This window comes from Acinonyx jubatus, chromosome C2 (assembly GCF_027475565.1).
Source record: "Acinonyx jubatus isolate Ajub_Pintada_27869175 chromosome C2, VMU_Ajub_asm_v1.0, whole genome shotgun sequence".
Lineage (NCBI taxonomy): Eukaryota > Metazoa > Chordata > Mammalia > Carnivora > Felidae > Acinonyx > Acinonyx jubatus.
This window is the reverse complement of record NC_069384.1, coordinates 117,976,808-118,003,001: the sequence shown is the minus strand read 5'-3', so window position 1 is coordinate 118,003,001 and position 26,194 is coordinate 117,976,808. Positions and strand designations below refer to the sequence as shown.

At 38.6% G+C, this 26,194-nt stretch overlaps 1 protein-coding gene and 2 long non-coding RNA genes across 17 annotated transcripts in view; 2 read left to right on the top strand and 1 right to left on the bottom strand.

Annotated features, from left to right (window-relative positions):
- SLC9A9 (solute carrier family 9 member A9) overlaps window positions 1–26,194 on the bottom strand; it is a 698,450-nt gene that overhangs the window by 592,328 nt on the left and 79,928 nt on the right. For 4 of the 15 annotated variants that reach the window (XM_053221336.1, XM_053221334.1, XM_053221342.1 and 1 more), the window contains one exon: window positions 3,236–3,299. The exons of the other annotated variants lie outside the window; for them this stretch is intronic. The gene's annotated coding sequence lies outside the window, so the exon portion shown is untranslated. The remainder of the gene's footprint in view (window positions 1–3,235; window positions 3,300–26,194) is intronic. 15 annotated transcript variants of the gene reach the window in all.
- Window positions 991–15,880, top strand: LOC128315288 (uncharacterized). Its single transcript, XR_008297955.1, has 4 exons — window positions 991–1,170; window positions 2,440–2,575; window positions 11,466–13,545; window positions 15,584–15,880. It is a non-coding gene; the product is annotated as an uncharacterized LOC128315288 (long non-coding RNA).
- Window positions 20,131–26,194, top strand: part of LOC128315290 (uncharacterized) — a 43,814-nt gene continuing 37,750 nt past the window's right edge. Inside the window, exon 1 of the long non-coding RNA XR_008297957.1 lies at window positions 20,131–20,577. This is a non-coding gene — a long non-coding RNA (uncharacterized LOC128315290). The remainder of the gene's footprint in view (window positions 20,578–26,194) is intronic.

Genomic DNA, 26,194 nt, shown 5'->3' with positions numbered 1-26,194 from the left:
CTCATTGATGCTCTGATTGCAAGATCAAACCTCTTTCCAAAGAGTTTTCTGTCCTTGATATATCACTAAACAAACCAAATTCCTAATGTCAGAGTGTTCTGGGTAAAAATCTTAGAATTGTTCCTCTTTAGCCTTTGGTTCATAATAAGGATGGTTTTGTTTTGCCCTCTACTTCCACTTAAAAATGTGATATAGCCACTATAGGAGAAGGCCAACATTCCTCTTTCTTTCTTCCACTACCCTTATGTGGTTAAAACTAGTTGCAGTTTCTGAAATCTACACCCATGAGCAGAATTCTAAACATATCCAATTCAGAGCCAATTTATAACTGGAGGTACAGGTCGGGGTATTTCCAGAACCCTCTGCAGTAGCCTCATGAGCCCTAGAAATTATTTGTCTCTTGATGTAGTTTAAAACAAAGTAAAGAAGTCAGAATTTGGAACAAGTGCTCTAGAGTTGCTACTGAGGCCTGATGCTGAAAAACTAGAGGATGAAATGAACACAGTAGTACCCAGTGCCCCATGGGAAACTTAACTTACAGACCTGGCTGAGAAGCACTATGTGGGGGGACAAAAAAGATGCCATGAAAATGATAATCACTCTTTCCACAAATGTCTAAAAAGGCCTCAAATAGTGAAGATCACCTGCTTTGAGGTGGAGCTCTATAACTGGAACTCTGCTTCTGAGCATCCTTGTGTCTGATGCACCAGCTGTGGACATGCTATAAGCCACTATGAGCTGTCCCAGCCTAAGCTAGCCACCAAGTCCTACCCTAAGATTCTCAGTCTCCTTAGATTTCCTTATAGTGACCAAATGCCCATCTTGCGTATCTACTTGTTTCCCAGCCCATATTTTTGAGGTATTTTAGGTTAAAATTTTCTCTTGCTCACCTCCAGGGTGTTGACTGATGAAGTGAATACTTAAAAAATAGATAGCCAACTGTATTAATGCCTTAGCAGTGCTTCTGCTGAAGCATATTGGAGAATGGAGCTTGGATCTTAGAATCTGCACATCACAATGGGGCTGTGTCCAAGCTGCAGACAAGACTGTGTAGCCACTTACCGAGCCAGCTTCAGGGACAAGCCTACATTGGGCTCGGTCTCAAATAGGTACTGCTGCCTGTAGAAGGACATGACCCTGGTGGGCTACTGCATTGCCACAGAAGTGGAGGTGAGCCTGTTTGCATCTGAGAGCTCAGGGGGTCACAGAAAGAGAGAAAAGTGGTCTCTTCCTCTGTTACAAGCATAATCCTCCAGGGTTAAATATAGCTTAAGTATCACTCTGCCTGAGGAGGGTGGGAGGAGGGGCACAAGCCTCTTAGCCAGGACTATTCCAGAAGGACAGAAGAGTTGGTGAATGTGTCTTTCCTTCTGGGCCAAGATGGACTCATGTGAAGGAGAGAAATTTTCCACCATAATTCTTCTAAGTTTTAGTTTTTAAAATTGAAGAGACCACAATGGGGGAGGCCAGACCTTCAGATGAGTCATCTAATCAGAGAAAGTCACAAATTCAGAAGCTTTCCCTATGAGACATCACAGAACTCTGATTTTAGTATTCATATGATAATATAATTGATAACTTTGTATTGTAATGCTTCTAACAAAGTTTTTCTAAACTCTAAAAATTCCACCCTTGAAATACAACCTTGTATTTCAATATCTCTTCAGTAATAGTAACTTCACTCAGGAGGAACACTCTATTATTGGTCAAATATCGTGGTTCTCAAAGCAAGGTCTGGACCAGCAGCATTAGCATCACCTGGAAACTTGTTAGAAATGCAGATTATTCCACCTCAGCTCACTACATATGAAACCCTGGTGGGGTGAAACCCAGAAACCTGTGTTTAACAAGCCCTTCAGATGATTCCAATGCTCACTAATGTTTGGGAACTACTGGTCCAAGACAAGCCTTGATAGACAGATGCTTCAGTGGAGCAATAAATGACTCATGTCAAAAAGTGAAAGGATCTAATACACAAATGAAAAAGTGCTCAGGTCTGGTTTAAAAATACAGATTGAGAAGTGTCTGGGTGGCTCAGTTGGTTAAGCTTCTGAGTCTTGATTTCAGCTCTGGTCATGCTCTCATGGTTCGTGGGTTCCGAGCTCTGCATTGGGCTCTGCACGGAAAGTGTGGAGGCTGCTTGGGATTCTCTCTCTCCCTCTGTCTCTCTGCCCCTCCTCTGCTTGCACTGTCTCTATCTCTCTCAAAATAAACTTTATAAAAAAATACAGATTGAAATAATTATTGTATAAAATCACATGTAAATAATACCTCACATGCAAAACCTCAAGGTGATACCAATTATCCCACTCACAGATAAATTGAATGCCAATGCACTGTTATTTAAGGAACAGTTGTATGTGACCAGTGCTATATATTTTTTTCTTTTTCTTTTTTAAGTGTACGAAAGGACAGTAAACATCCTGTTCCTTCTCCCAGGCATTGCATCACTTCCATTCCCAAGGGGTCAGCATCAGCCCCTGTCTGCAGTGTCCCACAGGCTTGGCCTCCTCTCTCCTCCTTCATCATTTATCTGATTCCCCTTCCTTGTTATACGTTTTGCCTCCATAAAAAGGTATATTGCTGTTTTGAAATAATATTCGACGTGGTTCTGCCTACATTGCCACTAAGAGTGTTGACACAGTAGACACAAAGATGATGATTATGCAGACATCTAGGATAACAAATGGTGTTTTCTTATCCTTTGTCCCTTTTTTTCTCCTATCTCTCTAACTCCTCTACTCTAAGGAAGCTCCTCCAGATACGATGTCCCTTTCCTCCTTTTATGCATTGGGTGCTAGCTCCACACTGCAGTCCCAGCTGTCTAGTGACATCTTTGTGAGTCTATGCTTGTCCCGTCATGCTTTCTTTTCTTTCTTCCTTTTATATTATCTCATTTTCTTCCTTCTTTTGCATTCTCTTTCCTTTCTCTCTAATTTCCCCTACTCCTTCTGTATTCCTCTGTCTTCTCTCCCTCACCGTTCTTTCATCTTATTTCCCCTTTCAGCCCAACTTAGGAGACACTGAGCCAACTGGGAGGCAAACAGGAAACATGCAAGGTACTTTGGGGACACTGAGAACACTTGATGCTCTGAGGGTGAAGGGTCCAGTCCTGTGCTGGGTGTCCCTGGCCATAACAATATCTAGAAGCCAGGATTGGCGTGGCATTTACATTCTACGCACATTTTCCCCCTGAAGTTCACCCTACTAAATTATTCCAGTTTCAAGTACTTACTTTCTTTGGCCTCAGTTTCCTATCTCTCTCCCCCAATTCCAACTTCACTACACCTTGGGAATATCTGTTATAAAAAATAGGCAAGAATGTTTTCTTACTACCCTGTTCTTATTAGTATAAAACTATTGCGGAAGAGGTAGTTAACAAACAAAATGTATATATGCCATTAAATCACAAGGTAACAGAGATTTAAACATCTCACGGAATTCTCATTCTCCCAAGGTGTGTACTATTCCTATAAACTCCTAAGTTTTTTTCTATTTTTTTAAAAATATAATTTATTGCCAAATTAGCTTCCATACAACACCAAGTGCTCATCCCAAAAGGTGCCCTCCTCAATGCCCATCACCCACTTTCCCCTCTTCCCCACTCCCCCATCCACCCTCAGTTGTTCTCAGTGTTTAAGAGTCTCTTACGGTTTGAGTCCCTCCCTCTCTGTAACTTTTTTTTCCCCTTCCCCTCCCCCATGGTCTTCTAATAAGTTTCTCAAGATACACAAAGTCATAAATTCCTAAGTTTTAACAAGAAATCCAGAGGGCATGTTAGAGTTCTACTGGTCTGGCTTTCTGGAAAGCACATTTCTGGGCAGCCATTTGCTCCTTGCTGTGACAAGCAATAATTCTTCAATAATTTTTGATAATTTTCTTCTGTTAACAGTGGATTTCTATTCAGGAACACCTCTGATTTCTTGTTGAACACCACCCTCTACATCTCTCAAATTCAAATGTGTCCCCCCTCCCCTGCCTCAATGTCCAGTAACTATTGTTGCCTTTAAGGATGGCAGAACCAAACCAATGTGCGCTCTGTGTCACCTCTCAACAATCTGCTCTTTAGTATTTGACACAGGTCCTGCAAGAGGCATGTTAACGAGTCGAGAGAACAGATCTAAATAATAATCATTTAAACTCCCAAAATGCAGAGATGCAGCAGTGCTACCCTGGAAGTCAAATCTACCTTCACTGCCACTCCAACCAGGCTAGAAGTTTAGACAACTTTTATAGTATTTGTCTTACGTTCCCATTTCTTAGTTTTGCCATAGTTTGGGTTTTTACAGATAGTAATAATAGCTAACATTACTGTTACCATAGGAATTCATACAATCAGCTCAATCACCCAATGAAATAGGTACTATCACTATGCTCATTTACAATAAGAGGAAACTAAATGCAGAGGAAAGGCACTTGTCCAAAGTCCTACAGCTAGGAAGTAGTACAGCTGGGATAGGACATCACTTTATCATTCATCTTTGGATTTGAAAATAATGATAGTGAAAATATAGACTTAATTAAGACCCTTTTGTATTTCTATTTGAGTTCTTTCTTCTTTTTCCCATTTTTGATCTCATATCACACAAATCCTCCTAAGTCAGAATTTGGATAAAAGGCCTTGAAATGCATAAATTTGTTCTGAAAAATAACACCATTAATTAAAAGCGAAATTTCTGTTTCATCAGAAAAAACATGATTAAAATTGCCAGAACATTTTCTTGGGTTGAAAGTGGATGAGGATTCTGACCACCACACTTCTGAAGGAGCTTTTAATTACTATTCATTGCTTCCATTTTTAAGGGTGAACATGAAACCACTTCATGCTTAGGCAGTTAGATATCTGACTTTATTTTGCCCCTGTTTTTTTTTCAACATGTAATATTGAAAAGAATTGTTTTACTGCTTATAATGACGTACATCAAGAAAATAATGCCTCATTTATTTTATGTCAGGATTGGATAAGGCTCTTGGTGTGTGTCTTAGTCAATTTGAGCAGCTATCACAAATTACCACAGATTGGGTGACTTATAAACAACAGAAATTTATTTCTCACAAGGTGGGAAGCCCACTTCCTGTTTCACAGACAGCTGTCTTCTAGCTGTCTTCACATGGTGGAAGGGACAAGGAAGCTCTCAGGGATCTCTCTCTCTCTCTTTTTAATGTTTATTTATTTTGAGAGACAGAGAGAGAATGCAACCAGGGGAGGGACAGAGAAAGAGGTGAGAGAGCATCCCAAGCAGGCTCCACATTGTCAGCTCAGAGCCTGATGAGGGTCTTGAACTCACAAACCATGAGATCCTGACCTGAGCCAAAACCAAGAGTCAGACACTTAACTGACTGAGCCACCCAGGTGCCCCAGGTGATTAGAGTTTTAAATACACAGAGAACTACAAATCAGTGTGAAAAAGAAAATACAGGAAAAAATTCTATAAAATATGAATAAATAATTTACAGATCTGTGTATATACAAACTATAGTCAAGTAAAATGGGGTTCATTTAATAACAAGAAAATGCAAATTAAAATGAGATATTTTTCATCCATCCAATTAGCAAAATTTAAAGAGTTTATTCATGTTCAGATCAGTGTTGGCAAGAAAGAAGAAAAGCAAACATTCTTACACACACTGGGATCTCTCTTATAAAGGTACTACTCCCATTGGGTGGAGCACTAATGACCTAATTACCCCCTAAAGGCTCTACCTTATAATACCATTACATTGGGGATTAGGTTTCAACATATGAATTTGGTGGGGGGAGACACAAAACTATTACACAATTTATAGTAGTACAACAAGTAGACTTAAGTTCATTACTGGTAAAATATATTCTTTCCTTGCCCTCTTCCAATGTTTTACATAAGGGCAGTTTATTCTCAAGTACAAGCAGTCTCATAGGTTAGCTGGACTTTATTTTGAATATACATATAAGATATAACTTTAAATGCTTAGGGCTTCCTTTCATGGGCTGTGTCACACCCTGCATATCAAACTTACATGAGAAAGCCAATTACACACTGGACTGTTAGATTCTTTGATTTTTAATTCTGAGTCTGCCACAGGCATATGTCTCTGAGAAAGTCTTTGAAAAACCGTGTTTTCACTTCTTTCCTTATAAAATGAGATTTTACAATCTGCTAGAGAAATTCTGAGGATTACATATCAAATGATGGCAAAGCACTTTGAAAGTACTAAATGGGATTATTAATAATTTAAGAGAGAAGCAAGCCTTCATCTGAGTTGTTGAAAGAAATATGTGGCATATTTATTTCAATCATTTATCATTTCACTGAAATTTCCTCTACCTTGAGCTACTCAGAAAACACCTGATTCTTTTTAAAATGGGACTTTAAAACTGGTTCTCTTTTTATAGTTTTTCAAAGTACTTTCATACCAGTTACCTTATTGGAACCTCACAAAAACCCCAGGAGGTATAAATAACATATTATGTAGGAATGAGGCTGCAAGAAATAGAATATCCTAAAAATATTCTTTTAAACAAATAGCGTTTATTATCCTTGCTTTGAGGAAAAGACCAGGGTTAAGAAGTTCAGGGCAGATCAAGAGACTCAGTGGTGTCATCAAAGATTTAGCCTTTTGCCTTTTCCCTCTGCTATCTTTGCTGAGTTGGCTCTTCACTTCATGTTCACAAAATGGCTGCTATGGCTCCCGAAAAAATTTGTTTTCAAGGTAGAAGGACACCACACTAACCACATCTGTTCCTTTACAAGTAAAACAAAAGCTTTTCTAGAAGCTACCCCTGGCAGAATTACTCTAAAACTAGATCATATGACCCTTGCCAGGGCGAGAAAAGGGAAGGAAGTGAGTGTATGGTTTTTATGCTCTGTAGAGAAAGACAGAAGGGAAGGAATAAGGGGGCTGAGAACAACTCTGAGAACCCAATGCCAGTATTGATGAAGAATGAGAAGCATTAAAAAGTAATTTTTTCCAGATGGCACAGCAAAGAAGATTAAAACAGATCTGAATTTTTCTGCTTAAGTGGAAATATCTAACAATAAATTATAAAGTCAACTGAAATTTTTTAAGGGGTGACCATGCTGAGGCCTACTTCAGCTACTCTTACTGACATATACTCATACATATATGACCCCAGGTACCTCCATACCAGTGCTGAAGCAGAAGAATGACTTTCCTCCTGTGCACATGATCAACTTGTTAGTTTTTGAGGAATCACCTTTTACCAGCAGTCCAACATACAGCCTGCTCTCCTTTTCTTGTTCTCCATTATAAAGGGAAATTCAGCAAGGCCATACTGAATAAGTTGGAAAAAGTAATCATTTTAAAGAGGACAGCAACAGGGAAGACAACTTTTGTGTCTCCCTGTCTGAATCAGTCATAGTTTGTGTGCAAGAAAAAGAGCTTAAAAATACAATGCAGGGAATTGTGTGCTTAGGTGTGTTGGAGACAATAGAGGAGTAAGGTACAGAAATGACTCCCGGTCAACATCATACAACATGCTTGTCAGGAGAACTGCTACCTCTGACATATTCAGAGATGTGGGACTTCAGAAGGTGACTTTTGGGTTGGGTGACCTCAAAATTCATTGCCAATTCTGTGATGCAGGGTCCAGGAAGCTGCAGTCACCTCCCTTCCCATCACAGCTGCTCCTTGACACACCTATCTGGTTATCAACACACTAGACTTTTGCTCCAAAAAAACCCCAAAGTCTTCACAATTATGTTTGCCAGTAGAAAGACCCAAAGCAAGATGGCACCCATCTCATATCTACCTTAAAGGCTCTGCATAAGTGCATTCAATTAGAGTCTAATTTGCATCCAGAACACCAGCCTTGTGGGAGTTTAGGAAAGGTAGGATTTAGTACGCCAGTCTCTGCATGATTCTACACACACGGAAGTTAGAACTGATGCTGAGCGCCGTCATGTCCATAACACTGCTGCCCCTTTCAAACACAGATGGAAGACAGGGACCAAAGGGTTAACAGTAGAAAAGAGTTTTCCATTAGTGTCTACCTTTTGGCCAGGACTTGCTCATGATGTATGAATTTAACTTGGTCATAAGTTCCAGTGACAAAGGCTTAATTTAGCATAAATTCCACAGGATATCAGATCTGCTGTCTGGTATATAAAAAGCAACAGTCATTATTTACTGAGGACTTATTTTGTGCCAGACAGTATTATTAACGCTTACATATAATTTATTAAAACTCACAATAACTCTGTATGGTAGGAAACGTTATTAGAGCCAATGTTCAGATGATGAAATTGAGGAACAGAGTCCTGAATATTGTAGAGATACCAGTGGTGGAGCCACATTTAGCAGAGCAGTCTGACTCCAGAGTCCAGGTTCCAAATAACTATAATGTATCGCTGCTCCATAAAATTAGTTTAATATACAGCTATACTGGAGGAATTTGCCCTTCACGATCTCCCTTTTGATTTACCATTAGGATTCTGCTGGTTCCCTGATCAATCAATTTTGATGACTTTTATAGAAATAATCCAAGATGGTACAGTTATAAGCATTCCTGTTCAGCTAATCCTATTTGCCACTGGTATCTATCATAAAATTAGATCTGTATTTTGCTTGAGATTTTTTCTGAGATTTAAACTCACATTGAAAGAAATTTATCATTTTCCTAAGAGTTCCCCCAAAATCAAAAGGAAGGACCACTCATTTTACACTTTTCTCATATCAGAAAAAAAGGCCTTAATTCTTCAGAGGAGGCTTGGGGGGCCAAATGTTATAGGACTCTCCCCTTAGGCACACATGATTAGTCTAAGGTTTTTCACAGGATAGTGAAAACTGTAACTAAGAAAAGAGCCTTAATTCTTCTTAGGGGGCCAAGCTGTCAACTGGGAATTAGAAACACATACCATGAAAATGAACCAGATGACCTGAAAAAATGATACATGGGAAAAGAGAAGTACCAACGACCAACAGATAGGGGGAAACTAATATAGAGAGGGTTAATTGTGGAAGCAATCAATCTGATTATAGCTGTGCCTGACTGACATCAAGCTGCATCCCCTGTCTTTATTTCACGACAGTACCCCAGAGGTCTTCTCAAAAACTTCCACTAATTTCCCCTCTATTTTACTCATTCATTCCTATATAACAACAAACCATCCCAAAACTTTGTGGCCCCAAACAACGTTATCATTTATTTTGCTTATAAATCTGCAGTTTGGGCAGAGCTGGGAGGCAGCAGTTTGCCTCTGCTCCAGTCAGCACCAGCTAGGATGCCTTGTAGGTTGAGGACTACAGGAGTCTGAAGGCCGGCTCATTCACTCCCAAGCCTGGCAGCTGATACTGGCTGTCAACGGGGACCTCACTTGGACCTGGGGTGGGAACACCTTCACGAAATTCTTCAGTCAGAGGGGCTACCTGACTTCCTTACAAGGTAGCTAGATTCCAAAGGCAAGCATCCCTGGAGAGGAAGAGAGTTGGGGCAAGTATATCAGCTTTCATATAACCATGAAATTAAAAAATGGTCACCTCCACATAGTCACAGGCCCACCCAGATTTATGTGGAATGTCAGCATCATATTGTAACAAGAGCTTGTGGTGTGTACTACATTGATGTGGATATCTTTGGAAAATATGATCTGCCACATCCTCTGTAAGGTGATATAGTGCTATTGTGATGATATTTATTTATTATCTATGTATGTATAATATAATCAAATGTGTGTGTGTGTGTGTGTGTGTGTGTGTGTGTGTGTGTGTGTGTGTTAGTCTTGTCCCTGACTTCTGGCACATAACTCCTAAAACCCTTGGAATCTCTGGAGTGACAGTGTCTCTTATATTCTAATGAGATGACTGCTGGCTGAGGATCCCTAGGCAGCTTCAGGATGGGGGCTGGTTGCCAGAAAAACCATGGCATGAATAGAGGGTTGGAACTTTGAACCTCACCCCCTGACCTACAGGAGAAGAGCCAGTGATAGAGTTAATCACCAATGGTCAATGATTTAATCAGTAATGCTTGCATAATGAAACTTCCATTCTAACCCCTGAACGACAGTAGAGTTTCATCAGCCTCCAGGTTGATAAACACAATGAGGTGCAGAGAGGCTGGCAGGCCCAGAGAGGACATGAAAGCTCTACACACCCTCCCTCCCCATACCTTGACCTATGCATCTCCTCCATTTGGTTGTTACTGAGTTGAACCCTTTATAATGAACATGAAATTGTTAAGTAAAGTGTTTTCCTGAGTTCTGTAAGATGTTCTAGCAAATTATCAAAACTGAGGAGGGAGTCATGGGAATCCTCAGTTTATGGAGGCCTGGGAGTTGAAATTGTATCTGAAGTGGTGGCAGTCTTGTGGGAATAAGCCCTTAATCTATGGGGTCTGTGCTAACTCTGGGTAGTTAGTGTCAGAATTGAATTGAACTGTAGAACACCCACCCCCAGTTGATGGTTGAAGAGTTGGAAAATTTGTTGGTATTGGGAAAACACCACACATTTGGTATCAGAAGTGTTGTGAGTAGAAACAGCACAAAATTATTTAAAAGTGTTTTCTACTTACAAACAAGTGTGTTTAAGTTTTAAATAGATTATATATTTGTAGGGTACACAAAAAATAATTTGTGTGTGTATGTATATAGATAGAAATATAATGAAAACTGTCACTCCCTCCCTACCTCCCAGCCCTCCAGTTTCCTTCTGTAGGGGCAAGACATGTTATCAGTTTCCTGTAAGTCTTTCAAGAGTTATTTTTTGCTGCTATAATATACATAGACCTCTCCTTCAACTATTCCATGCAAATGGTATCCCCTTTCAGCACTTCATTTTTTCAGTTATAGAGATTACTATGTATATGTATATTTTTTCTCAGCCTTTTAAAGGGTACTTAGTATGCCAATATAAGGATGTACTATAATTCATGTAACCAGTAACTTATTAATAAACATTTAAGGTTGTTTCCAATAAAGCTTTTACAAACAACTCTGCAATAAACAACCTTCTATATCTCTCCCTTTGCATGTATATGAGTATATTTATAGGATAAATTTACTGGAAATATGACTTATGAGTTAACAATTACAAGCCTTGGCAATTTTGTTAGATTTTGCCAAATCCCAGTACTAACTCTGAATACTCATTTCCAACATGTTCCCTAACACAAGATATTATCAGAATTTCTGATCTTTGTCAATCTATCGGGTGAAAAATAGTATACCTGAGTAATATGTGTTTCTCTCTATGAATGGTGGTGAGCATCTGGTTATGATTTTCTTTGAACTGTCTTTTCATATCCTTTGTTCCCGAAGGACTATTTTAACAAGCCTGGCAGATATCTGCAACCATTGCCTAAATGCCTCTGCCAACGCAGAGGTTTAAAGCCAGGACAGAGATAGGACCTAAGACGGGGAGAATCTCAAAACTATGTACATCAGAGAAGAAATATCTTTTCAAAAAGGGTTTTCTTTTTTAATTTCATGACTTACATATATTTTTAAAAATGTTTATTTATTTATTGTTAGAGAGAGTACATGCATGCACGAGTGGGAGAGGAGCAGAGACAGGCAGAGAGAGAATCCCAAGCAGACTCCACACTCAGCACAGAGGCTGACACGGGGCTCCATCCCACAACCATGAGATCATGACCATCTTAAAGTATCTCTGAGCAAACAGGGTAACTTTCTTTATTTTCAGTAACTTAAGGAATCAAGTACATGACAATATCCAAGGGAGGAAGAAGGGAGAAGACCATTAAATACTAACTTAGGTGAACTTCCAACTTCTAGAACTTTGTCTCTAGGGAAGGACAAGATTTCCTGAAAGGTCGTTCCTCCCCTTAGTTGAGCCTTTTAAAACAAGAAAGAAATGAATTTCACAGGAGTGTGGACTGTTAACTAAATTTTCAGGCAAGATTGTTTTGATTAAAATTATCATGGTAACAATACCTGAGTGAAAAGTGGTTCTTCTGTTTATTTTTCTTCCACTATAAGCACAATCTGTGGGTTTTGTTTGCTTGTTTGTTCCTTTTTACTCACCTAATTGCATTTCCAAGCTGGAAAATATACATTTAGCTATAGAATAGGATTCTCTGGGTTTCTTATTATCAACTAAAAATGTAACTGAGGATGAGGATCCTGTTCAGCTGCAGTTTGGGGGTGCTTTGTGGCAGTTAACATGGGAGGAGAAGGGTAAGTTGACAGTCCACCGAAATGGAAGGGCTGATAAGGCAGTCTCTTCACCAGGCTGTGATGCAACTGGTCTGGACATGCCAAACTTTGGATTTTCTACGGTACCGAGGTTAGGAGGAGAGAATAGGAAGTGGACATCATGGCAAATACAAAGAGGACAAAAGAGCATTTTTCCATTACCTCAAGCCTTTCCCAGATACCTTATAAGTAACGCAGATGAATAACTGGATTCCCTCCTTCCTTGCTTTGCCATACTCTTGGGGAGTCTTACAAGGGAGTAGGGACCCAGATAAACCTCGAACTGGTAGTCTACATTCGTTGTGTCTTATAATCTTTCCAGTCCAATAGGTGGTGGGGGTGTGAACCAAACTTACTGTATATATCTTAATCTCAAAGTAGAAATAGCAGCCTTGAGTTCTGGAAGTAGAACACAGTGATAATGTGAGTCCGAATGTTTTGATATAAAAAGGGAGTGTTGATTATTTCCCCTGCATGAGGTAAACATCACCTGGAATCTAGATGTGTGGACAAAATGAAAGATACCAATTAAGACTCGTTATCATTAGCCTTGTGACTCCAATAGACAAACTAAACATTCCCTTTGTGCAATGAGAACAGTCATAATAGAAAGAAGAGGGTAGCCTGGGCAAAATGCTGATGCTCTCTGTGGGCTTCCTCTCTGAGTCCTTTTTCCCACTCTCACTTGTCACACACACAAGCTAATTGTAGCTAAGATGTCAGTTTCAAAGTTTAAGGTTTGACTTTCACAACCGTGACATTTAAGTAAGGGTCCTTTGAAGCCCAAGAGTTTTCCAAATGTGGATGTGAACAGCTGAACTTAGATACTAATAGCTCTTGCATGTGGGTTGGCAGAAGGATGGAGGCAGGACCACTAAGACAGGAAGGTGGGGATGGCCAGGCTAGTATGGATCTGTCAGGGCTAATGAGTATAAGGAGCAGAGTAATGTTTTCAAATACCACCCAATATCTTTTCTGTGCAATGCAGGTGGGTTCCCCCCCGCCCCTTTTTAGCTTTTCACTATAAAGACCAATTGATGAAAGCAACAAACTGAAGTAATATCTAAAGAAAACTTGTTTGAACTTTTTTTCTAGTGAGACTCTTTTTTTCTCCTGATAACCTAACTTTTCAATGGTTTTCTTAAATATCCCATAACTGAGTTTTCACACATCAAGATCTAACGCTTGAAGATCAGATAAGGAGGGGAAAGGACAAAGTTCAGAAGGAAAAATCTCATCCAGAGTCTAGAGGAAGAGAACTAGTAATAAAGCAAGTCTCCTGGAAGTCTGCAGAAGAGCAGGCTCTGGAAAATTGAAGTCAGTGGGACAAATTATCTTCTTTCCCTGTGAGAAACTTCCAGCCTGCCAATCCTGCCTCCAGTCCAGCCTGGGCAAGGTAAGGGAGCAGTAGTTGGGGAATTAAGATACAGTCATCTCAGAACAGCTTCATAGATCCCAACCATTCCACTAGCCTTTGGAAAAGCAGTCAGGTGTTCTTGAAACCTTGAGGAAGGGGTCCCAAGAAGACCTGCAGTCAATTGAGAAGGCTACATTGTGAGAAGAGCTGACAATTGAGGGCAGTAGCAAGGTTCATGAACATGCTAAATTTGACCTTACAGGCTCTGGGCAAGGCATTCAGTCTCTCTGAGCCTCAGTTTCCTTATCTGTATACATCTCACAGAGCTGAGGTGGGAATTACACATGCTAATACACTTTAAGTTCATAGAACAATGCCCTTTCACATGGTATGTGCTCAATAGAGGCTTGTTGTCATCAACATCAGTTGTAAACACGGCTCCTAACACCAAGTGAGACCAGCTTCGCTCCTATGGTTGACAAAGCAAGACCCTAGTCATTAAGAGGCAAAAGACATTGTGACAGATGTGGCAAGTGGCAAAATAAAGTGAGATATTGTAACCAGGGTCAACAACTCATGAACCATGCCCCCAGATTTACATCAATCAGATAAGGAAAAGATGGAATAACACAGACCAATTACTCACAATACACTATTTTAAACTGGATGAGATGGAAACAATTCACTCGACAAATCAAATATATTTTTTTAAACATTTATTTATTTTTAAGAGAGTGCAAGCAGGGGAGGGGCAGAGAGAGGGGACAGAGGATCTGAAGCAGGCTCTGCACTGACAGCAACCAATCCGATGTGTGGCCTGAACTCACAAACTACAAGATCATGACCCTAGCCAAAGTCAGATGTTCAACTTACTGAACCACCCAGGTGCCCTCAAATATTTTCTGTGGTCAAGAGGCTTGTAAGAAGGTAGAGGAATACGGGAACAGATATGAAAAAAATAAAGGCAGTTCCTTTTCATGCACATTTTATAAGAGTACATTAAATTCTGTCATATGGTTCTCTGGCCTTGTTTTTAAGGAAGTTAATTTAATTTCATGCACATTTGATTCATGCTCATTTGATTCATGTTCATACTGGCCTACACCTGTCTAGGGAAGTGCTAAGGACTGCCAGCATTCATTGATCAGTAGTTTCTCTGGCAATTGAATAATTTTTAACATAAATTTTATATACTTGATTCTAAACATAATAAAATTTGAAATTTAAACAAAGCATAAAGAAGAAAATTTCAATCACTAGTTATTACACAAACCAGAATGAACTATAGTGAACACTGAAGAATTTTCTCCAATTTTTCATTTATGCATAAATTTTTAAAATTACAGTTATATGATATCTAAAATTTTGTATTTTTTTTTTACTGAGCATTATATCGTGTACATTTTACTGGAATTACCCAGAAGTAAAATTTGTTTGGAAATCATTTTAATATCTATATAATATTCCATCATGTGAGTAAATAAAAATGTGTTAAATTTTTCCTTTATTGTTTGACATTTAAATTGTTTCCAATTTTTCATTATGATTAATAATGCTATATTGAAATCCTTTTACCTAAATTAATTGGTAGGTCATATTCTGGATTTCTAGAAAAGAAACCACTAAATCCGTAAAATGTTATCAACTTCATATACTTTACATTCTTATTTCCAAATTTTTTCCCAAAAATGTCTAAATTTATATTTCTTTAAGCAGTATATGAGAGTGCCCTTATCAACTAGTCGGTGATGAATCCTTTGTTTAAATAAACTCTATATTTCACTAGTGTTTTTCTTCTAGTCATCCATCCATTAACTCATTTATTCAACAAAAATTTAGTGAATGCCTGCCCTGTGCTAAATATAGTTCTAAGTGCTGAGTAATAGCCATAAACAAAATCCCTGCTCTCACAAAGGGGTAGGTTGTAAATAAGGTCAGAAATGCAGCCAGCACCCGATGGCCTAGCGCCTTCTGTGCCACAGTATGTAAGGACTTTGAATTAAATTTTATATGTAACGGAAAGCCATAAAGAAAGTTCAGATAGAGCAATGACATGATCTTGTTTACATGTTTAAAGGATCATTCTGACTGTTGGTGGTGAAAAGAACATAAGGAGGTATGAGAGGCATCCATTACCCTGAATTCCTATTCTTCCAGGCCAGGAAATTGGTAAGAGGGCTAGGACAGGGAGGTAGGGTGCAGGTGGTGAAATATGGAATCTAGATGATTATTTATAAAAGATTTTTTTACATAATTATGGTAATCTGCCTTTTATTTGTTATTTTGTTGAAAATATATTGCTGGTTATCATTTAACTTTTAAATTTGTATATGCTTTTTGACATATGATTTTTGACTTAACATTTCTATGTATCAAATCAGTTCTTTTCATCCTCTTTTGCCCTGAAATTTATTTTTTGTGGTTAATGGGTTTACGAAACATGATATTAAACTCTAATTCTTTCTGTCACATTTTTGTCGGAGGCCTAAAAAGGTTGTGACAAAAACAAATGGGTGGCAGGTGCTCCCACATTCCCAAATGTCTCAACATCACTAGCAAATGAGTAACAAACATCAGCCAAACCATAGAAAACGGCCTAAAAGGACTGACAATTAAAAAGCCAAAGGAGGGTGGCTTTTTATTTTATTTTATTTTATTTTATTTTATTTTATTTTAATTTCTTAATTTTTTTTATGTTTATTTATTTTTGAGACAGAGAGAGACAGAGCATGAGTGGCAGAGGGGCAGAGAGAGAGGGAGACACAGAATCAGAAGCAGGGTCCAGACTCTGAGCTGTCAGCACAGAGCCCGACACGGGGCTTAAACTCACAAACCGTGAGATCATGACCTGAGCCGAAGTCGGTCGCTCAACCGACTGAGCCACCCAGGCGCCCCGAGGGTGGCTTTTTAGAGAGAATACTTGGTGTAGGTTTCATACCTACCCTGAGAGGACAATTAGAAACTTTTCCTCTTCATCTCAAGCCCAGTTGGGGGCTTCTAGGAGGCCATCCTTGGAGCATGGTATGTGGTTCCCTGGCATTTGGGGACTCACGGGACTAGAGTGACTCAAGCCACTTGCCAGTCTCCAGGGACATATTAGCCAAAGTGACCCATGGCAGCAGAAGGCTGCATTTAGGTAGTGATAGTGGGTCAAAGTGCTTATTTCTCTGGAGGCAGATGTGAACAAGCATGGTGGTGCAGAGGTATTATTTAATAGGAAACTTCTACAGTGACTAACCCTCTGATTTGTCTAGGACCGTCCCAGTGTTAGTGCTAAAAGTCTCACATTCTGGGAAACTCTTCCATCTCAGGTAAATCAGGGTAGTTGGTCATCCTACACCTTAACCAAAAAGTCATGAAAAAAGGGAGATAGAGGCTCAGTGGGCACAGAGGCAAGAATTAGCCCATGAAAAGCTCTGCGGTAGGAGCTAGCAGGGGACTCTTCCAGTAGTCCCCCCAGAAAACCCCTGCATGATAAAGAGTCAGTTTTAAACATCTGTGACAGTCAGGGAGAGCAGGCTCAGAGTACCTTACTAGCTGTCAGAACTTTCTGCTCCTCACCACTCCTACTTTTATGACTGAATGTAACTTGAGAGACTTAATACCTAAAAGGGTTGGATAAATGATGGGACCTATGTGCACAGGGCAGTACCCAGGTACAAGGGAAGAAAGATGCTGACGTGGCAGATTCACAAGGATGGCAGTGAGAAAGTATGAAACTAACTGATGTTGCCTGCCCTCTTTCAATGTCAGTCACAGTGTCATGAAGGGAGATGAGGGTATCACTGGATTCTTACCCAGAAGCCAGTTTTCCAAGGGTACATTTGTCAAGTTCTATCTCTTTTTCACTAGGTTTATATGTTAAACTCTGTTTAAGGCTATCTTTGATTCTTTGTTGGTTCTTATAAAAATATGGTATTTCCATATTTACATATTATAAAATACAATTTCTATATTTCAGTTATTAGAGTTTTACAGTATGTAGTCATTCACTTTTCAAGATACACTTTGAGAAAAATCTCACAAATTCTCAATACTCAGCACATCAGGATTTTAATTTAGATTATAATAAAATATATTAATCTGGCAAGCCTTAACATTTTAAAAAGTGTAGTCTTTCTAGACCGTCTGTGTTTGAATGATGACTTTGCCACTTGTGAGCTCTGTGGTCATGGGCAAGTTTCCTCATTTATAAAATGAGGCAAATAATCATATTTACTTCAGATAGTTGTAGTCAGGTGTAGAATGAGTTAACAAATGAAAAATACTTAGAAAGGTGTCTAACATGTAGCACATGCTATGTGTTTGCTATTATACTATTATTATTATCGAGAGACATGGTATGTATGGTTGCTTTATACAGGGTGAACATAGCAAATCTGGAACTATGCTCTTTACACTTTCCTCTCCTATGTGGTTCCGGTTAGGGTTGGCCACAGAAGAAATGTAGACAAGAGTTAAGGGAGGAAATGAAGGACTAATTGGGCCTACAGCTCCTCCAGTTAATGTCAGACTTCCTTCTTCAGCTCTCTAAATCTGAGTCAAGTTTATGCTCCAGGCTCACACTGGGTAAGGGTGTCAGCTTGTCCTGCAAGAGACCTGCATCATTGGAGTTGGAGGTGATGAAAGAAAAACACAATTTCCAGTCTTTCCCTGCTCTCCCCCACTTAAGACCATCTTTTTTTCCCATTTGCCAACTCTGTTGACACAAGGCCAGCACTAGATGCAAAAACAACTGCCTTAAAAATAATAATAATAAAAAATAGGGGCACCTGGGTGGCTCAGTCAGTTAAACGTCTAGCTTCAGCTCAGGTCATGATCTCACGGTTTGTGGGTTCAAGCCCCATGTCGGGCTCTTTGCTGACAGCTCAGAGCCTGAAGCCTGCTTCACATTCTGTCTCCCTCTCTCTCTGACCCTCCCTCACCCACACTCTGTCTCTGTCTCTCTCTCCCTCTCAAAAATAAAAAAAGGAAGGGAGGAAGGAAGGAAGGAAGAAAAGAAAGAAAGAAAGAAAGAAAGAAAGAAAGAAAGAAAGAAAGAAAAAAAGAAAGACAGAAAAACATAAAAAAAACCCACAAACAACTGCCTTACATTGATTTCTCAACTTGTTCCCACAGTTGTAAGGTCTAATTCTTTAATAAATCCCTTACTCTCCATCACTCATGATGGTTTTGCTTCACTGATAGAACCCTAATACAATTTCTCTCCATTTATTCATCTATTTTATTTGTACTTGTCAGTAAATGTAATTTTCACCATGTATGTTTTGTACATTTCTTAATAGGCTCAATTCTTATTCTATTTTATGTCTTTGGCTGACATTGAGAATGGGATACTGTGTTTCCCTTACCATGTCTTCTAATAGGTAAATTTAGAGAAACTACTCATTTTTGTATATTTTATACTGTATTCTGGGCACTATAGCAAACTCCCTTATCAGTTCTAGAAGTTTTTACAGGTACCCTTTATATCACTTAGGAAAGGAGAAAGTATTGGGAGCACAATACTGTTACTTTCCTTCTTTTTAGGCATGTCTCAGCCTATCGAATAATAACCGTTTTTGTTCTCCTCCATTCTTCCTTTCACCCTGGTAAAGGGTAGTCTTCCTTAGTTCTTGAGCAGAAATTTCAAGCTTCTTTCAGTTGTTCTTTGGAAAATAGTGTTTGTGAAACTCTTCCATGATATTCCACTGCTAAGAAATAAATGGAAAGCAACTATCCTCCAGACTCCCAATTTCTTCCAATTTTACTGCAGCCCTTAGGATGGGTTATCCAGTTCAATCCACATAATAAAGCTCTTAGTGTTTCTTTTCAGCCAGTGATAATCAGATCAAATTGCAGGCTTGAAATGTAAATGACCCAGAATCTGAAACAACTCATCACTGGTGAAATATCAGCCCCACAGAAAATTGGGTCTGCTTTACTCTGAAAATCTAGTACTAAGCCAAAAAAAGCCAAGAAGCCTGAAAAGAGGGACAAAGATTAAATAAGCAAATCATAAACACTTTAGAAAAAGAATAATTTTCCTCAGTCCATGAGCCTATTAAATATTCAGTTCTTAATGACCAGAACATAACATGATTGCTTACATAAAAAGGACTATTCTTCATCCACAGCTCTTCTTAGCTGAATCACTGGTATTATCCAACACAAATCATACTTTAAAATGTTGTAAGTTTTAAAAAAAAGAATAAATGCTTTTGCTAAATGAAAATACCATGCTTCTTCTGAAACAGATGGAAGCAAAAAGCTTTCTGTTCACTGCAAGCATGCACCAAATCATGCCCACAACCTCTATTATATGAGCTGCAGGCTAAGTAATGACTTTTCTTTTATATTTTTAATTTTTGAAAAACATCAAATGAATATATTTTGTAATATATTGAAATTACATGAAGGTTAAATTTAAATGCTGCTAAAAGGTAAACTGAGGCATATTAAAAATGTTTTTTAATTTATTTGAGCATAAATCTACTGCAATGGAGCATCACCAAATTGGAAGTGATGGCAGAGCTCCACTGACAAGGAGCTCAGGGAGAGACTTTCACACAGAAAAGGGGGAAACAAAGTAAGGAAATTATTAATTGGCTATAACTTAAAGCCTAGTTGGCTATTTGTGATTGGTTGTCCTTAGGTTTCATTTTCATAAATCTGAGTCATTTATAGGCTAGGATTTTAGTTTGCTAATGTAGTCCACCATTGCAACAGAGCTACCTCAACCTAATGGCCTCCTGGTTTAATTAATTTAACAGGGTCCATCAAGAAAATTTTATTGAAACACATACATGCTCATTTGTTGACACATTGTCCACAGCTAGTTTCACATTACAACCTGAGTAGAGTTGTTGCAAAGGAGTATGACCTAAATGCTTACTATCCATTCCTTTGCAGAAACAATTGCTCACCCCTAGGTAGACCAGTTTGAAAACCTTGGCACTATTGATATTTTGGACCACTTCCCATCCACCCTTAACAAAAATGTCTCCAGATTGAGAACCACAGTTCCAGATGATGAGAATAGCACCCCTGCAATCTTCACAAGGACCTAAGGACAATCCAGGTTGCTGAAAGGTAAGAAAGAGGAAAGGAAAGGAAAAGAAAATGCTACAAATACTATTTATATGTAATTTTAAAACTCCCCAGGGGGCACCTGGGTGACTTAGTCAGTTGAGTGTCCCACTCTTGCTTTCAGCTCAGGTCATGATCTCATGGGTCATGAGTGTGAGCCCCATGTCTGGCTCTGTGCTGCCAGTGGACAGCCTGCCTGGGATTCTCTCTCTCTCTCCCTGCCTCAAAATAAATAAATAAACTTAAAAAAAAAAAACTCCCAAGTATAAAGTATATGATGGTATCAAAAACTGCAATTCACATGGATCCTAGGTATGTAGGGAACATGAAGTTACTTTTGGTTCTTAAGACATCAGTCTTCCTCTTAGCAGCATAATGTAATGTAGCACCTCCTACTTGCAAGGATTCCTTACATGTTAATTTTCTGATAAACTCTTAATTGTATGCTAAAGATGCTATCTATACATTTAGTTTGCTACAGGCTGTGGGACTTATTTCTTTAGGTTCCAGAAAGTTCTCTGATAAAAGAGAATTTCCTTAGTTCCCAGAAGATTCACTCTGGGGAGGGAAGTTTTCCCCTCGCAATTTTTTTTTGTTTGTTTGATCTTGTTGAACATTTTCTGACCTCAGTCTCCTTGACTTTACTCTTGCCATGACTCCGAAGACCGGCTTCTCACCAGTCTCTAGAAGTCCCAGTTTGAGTTTAGCCTGGGATTCAGACATGTCTGACATTTCTAGGAATTGTGCAGTGAGCTCAGTAGCAGCTTGTTTTCCCAAGAACCTCCTAAGGGAAAATTCATCCTGAGGGAAATAGGTGCCAAGCACAGGGGACTTAGCCCAGAAACATCTGAAGGGAGAGAAGACTGTGAACATAGTAAATTGTCTGATATGTACATTCGTCTCTGGGTCTAGTCCCTACTGTGCTGGGACTCATGTCCCTAAAATAAACCTGGGAGAACTACTGCCCTAAAAACACCTTTAAGACATCAAGCATTTGTCTACCTACATAACAAATTTTGACATTCAAACAGTATTGAACTATTTTAATTTTCAAAAAGTTAAAAACATAACTTTCACACAAATATAGTGAGCACGTATCAAATATTTATTTAATTCAGTAATGAAGGAACTAACAGAGTCTGGTTTAAAAAAGAATATAAGAAACAATTATTCACAGATTTGTATTTGTAAACTTGTCTACTCACTAAAATTTAATTGTAACCCCAAATCAATACTCGTGGCACTTTTGCACTCATTCACGAAGGCTTTGTGCAGAGGTGTGGTGCAGAGAAGTAAAAAAATTGAATTTCCCAACATCTAAGTTGCCAGCTGCCAGCAAAGAGGAAGGAGCTCTGCCTTCTTACTTCAGCTCTCATGCTGTAAATGAGTATCCTTTTTGACGTCTATTTATTGCCACATTTTACAAAATTTTTGTATTTTTCTTGGTGAATCTACTGTTCAAAATGACTCCCACACAAAGTGTTGGGATGCCATCTATTGTTTTTAAGCTCAAGAAAGTTGTGATATGCCTTACAGAGAAAATATGTGTATTAGATAAGCTTCCTTCAGACATGAGTTATAGTGCAGTTGGCTGGGAGTTCAACATTAATGAATCAACAATATATAGTAAATAAGGTGTCTTTAAAAGAAACACATAAAAGTCAAGGTTATGTGTTGATTAACTGATGAAAATGTGATGAGAAGCTTGAAGGAATCTAACCATGCCTTTCCTCAGTAAAAGTTTTGTACTAGACAGAAATCTTGTGTAGCTTATCAATTTTCTAGAAGGTAACATCCAACTTTACCGAGCAGAAACCTAATGGTTCATTATTCACTAATTCAGTGTTCACAGTGACTTGATAGAATGTACTGCCACAAACACTGAGCATCAACTATATATAAATTCAGAGAAGAAAAGAATTCTGGAATAGAATTGCAAAGTTAGATTTAAAAAAACTGGTCAATGACTACCATTAGTAGTACGATAAAACTTTTGTACTAGATAGAAATCATTGGCAGCTTATCAATCTTCTAGAAGTTGACATACAACTTTACAATGTGGAAAAATAATCAATAGTAAGTAGAAAGTCAAACCTGCAGTCTGCTAGAGCATCAGCTGACTCTTAATCAGGTTTGGAAGACAATGCTCTAGTATAGGTTTCTTGACCTCACTACTCTTGACACTCTGGGCTGGATAACTTAGATCACCATTGCTGGAGGTTGTCCTATGGGTTGTATGATGTCCTGCATAAAGAGAAGGGTTAGTGCTTTAAGCAAATTCCTGACTAGCAAACTAGTCAATGAAGCATATAATAATTTTACCCTACAGATCCAGATGTGCAAGAAAGTCATGTTTCCTTACTCAAATCAAATTCAATCTCAGTCTATGTCTCGATTGTCCAGAGCTATTGGGAAATTGAACTTCAGGATTATTAGGCTTGCTCATGAGGGTTACAGGAAGGCCCTGGGGGCCTTCCACAGAGGAAAACACTTGGAAGGGTGAGAAGCAGTGAGGAGTTCAGTCCTGATAAATGCAGATTATCAGGCCCTACCTACTGAACTGAATCTCCGAGTTAGGGACCCAGCAGGGTTTGTTTTAACAAACCCTCCATGTGACTCTGATGCAAGGCTAATTTTGAGAAAGACTGACCTAATACATTCCATTCAATTAACTCATGTTTTTGAAAGCAAGAGCATCAGTCAACTTCTGTTTTCCAGGCTCCAGTATAGCTCCCTTATCTTAATTCAATGCAAGGGAAGGAAGAGCCCTGGCTACATAATCAGAAAATAAACACAAAATGCAAAACATAAGCATCTCACACAGCAAAGGATCTGAACAGATATTTCTCCAAAGAAGACATACAGATAGCCAACATATATATGGAAATATGCTCAACATCACTAATCATCAGGGAAATGCCAATCAAAACCACAATGAGATAGCACCTCACATATCTCAGACTGGCTATAATAAAAAAAAAAAAAGACAAGAAATAACAGGTGTTGTAAGGATGTAGAGAAAGGAAACTTTTCTGCACTGTTGGTGGGAATGTTCATTGGAAGAGCTACTATGAAAAATGATATGGAGTTCCCCAAAAAATTAAAAACAAAACTACCAGAAATTCCACTTCTGAGTATTTATCCAAAAAGCAAAACAAAAACAAAAACACCAATTCAAAGAGATATATGTACCCTTATGTTCATTTGCAACACTATTTACAATAGCCAAGATATGGAAACAACCTATGTGTCCATCAATGGACGAATGGATAAAGAAAATGTTTTGTATATATACACAATGGAATATTACTCAGCCATAGCAAATAATGAAATCTTGCCATTTGTGGCAACATGGATGAACCTAGAGGATATTATGCTAAGTGAAATAAGTCAGACATAAAAAAGACAAATACTGTATGATTTCACTTATATGTGAAATCTAAAAAATAAAACAAATGAACCAACAAAAAAACAGAAACAGATTCATAGTTACAGGAAACTGTTTTTTATGAGTGGGGAGGAGTGGGGAGGAGTTGGGGGACAGGCCAAATAGGTAAAGGGCATTAAGAAGTCTAAATTAGTCATGGAGATGTAATGTACAGCATAGGGAATATAGTCAATAATACTATAATACTATAGTAACTTTGTGACAGATGGTAACCAGACTTATTTGGGGGTCATTTTATATTACATAAAAATATCTGGGTCCCTGGGTGGTTCAGCCAGTTAAGTGTCCAACTCTTGATTCCAGCTCGGGTCGCGATCTCGGGGTTCGTGAGTTCGAGTCCCGCATCAGGCTCTATGCTGATGGCACAGAGCTGGCTTGGGATTTTCTCGCTCTCCCTCTCTCTCTCTGTCCCTTCTCCACTTGCACTCTTTCTCTCTCTCCAAATAAAAAACTTTAAAAAAATATTGAATCGCTACAATGTATACCTGAAGCTAATAGGATATTGTATGTCAATTATACTTCAATTTAAAAAAATAGGGGAAAAAAAGTGAGGCTTCAGAATGGCTTTAAGGTGATGATTGAAAAAAAGGCAATGACTTAAACTGCTCAAAAGACAAAGTGCTAAGGAGTCCTGAGTGTCCTGAGGCTGTGAAAGACAATTTCCATCTTCCCTTCTTGTGTGCAAATGTAGAACGACCTGCACACGTAGGCACTTAGCTAGGGACTGCGAGGCCCCAGGCCCCTTTACATCTAGGTGGGGCAATGGAGTGTGAACAGAAGTGTTGTGTGTCACTCTAGACTTGGGCTTTAAAAAAATGTACATGCAGCTTCCATCCTACTTTTCCTTTCTGTGAACTGAAACAGAGAAGTGCTTGTGACCCACCTTTTACCCTTGACATAAGGGTACCAACCTACAGCAGAAGCAAGAGAGAAGCTACACATCCTGGACCACTACATGAGAGGAATTACATTTCTTAATCCACTGGTTTGTTGGGTTCTTTGTTATACAACTTAGATTTTCATGTTACTAATCTAAAAACAAAAGGAACATCTGAAAGATCAAGGCAATGCTTACAATTCACTGGAGTCCAAATAGCACCAAAGCTCCCACAGCACCTGGCACACAGCAGGTGCTTTATAAATAGTTATTAAATGAAGGGGTGCAACAACATTAGGAAGGATTGGGATACATTAGGAAGTAAGGGATTCCCAGTTGTCTCGTAAAATAATCTGCCTGAACGTAAATCTAAGTGGTGTGTTGCAATCTACAATGAGAAAAGTTAACAGCACACAAATAGCAACAATGGGTTAAAATCAAATGGGAATCTTTGTGTGTACGATGTAGAAATGATTGTTAATTATACAGCAGTCATTTAAATGATTTGCAGATAGTAATCACAGTCACTGTCATTTTCCAAAACAAAAGACCTATACATGCACAGACATATACAGACAGGTAAATTCTTCTTTTAACAAGCTTGATGAGACATCAAGCTTGCTATGCTGTACATGGTCTGTAAGAAAATGAAAATCCATTGCTACAATATTTAAAGTGAATACAAAGTAGCTTTTTATTTACCCTGTAAAAAGCAGTTTGGGGTAGCATATGGTATATGACTCTAATGCCATTTGCTAAACATTTTTGAGGGTCTACTATGTGACAAGTATTAGACACAGTGAAAAATTCAAAGATAACAAAAACAGGCATAAAGATATTGAAGGGAGAGAGTGTTACATAAAGCAGAGGTTTGAGTTTCTAAGAAATGGTAATTAAAGGATATCTAAACAGTTCTGACTATGTTGAAACTTTCTGTAGTGTCTCTATTTGATGCCTATGACAAAAGTTATTCTAGAGCTTAAATAAAATAACATACATAAAGCACATGGTTTATTCAGTGACCCCCAGAAAATGCTAGTTCTTTTCTTCATACATTGTAGTATAGTGTCTTAAAATTTGAAAAAAAAAATTCAAAATATTTCATTGGTAATTTGTTCTAAAGCCATAAAAATTATATTTGCCCATCCCAAGTCCCACATGTACGTATGTGCTCACACATACCCTTCATCCAGAGCATGTAAAGAGTACTGCATTTTGTAAACCAAAGGATAATTGGCTATAATGAAGATCAGGGGTTTCAGATACAAGCAAGAAAATTCCACTCTATTTTTGCT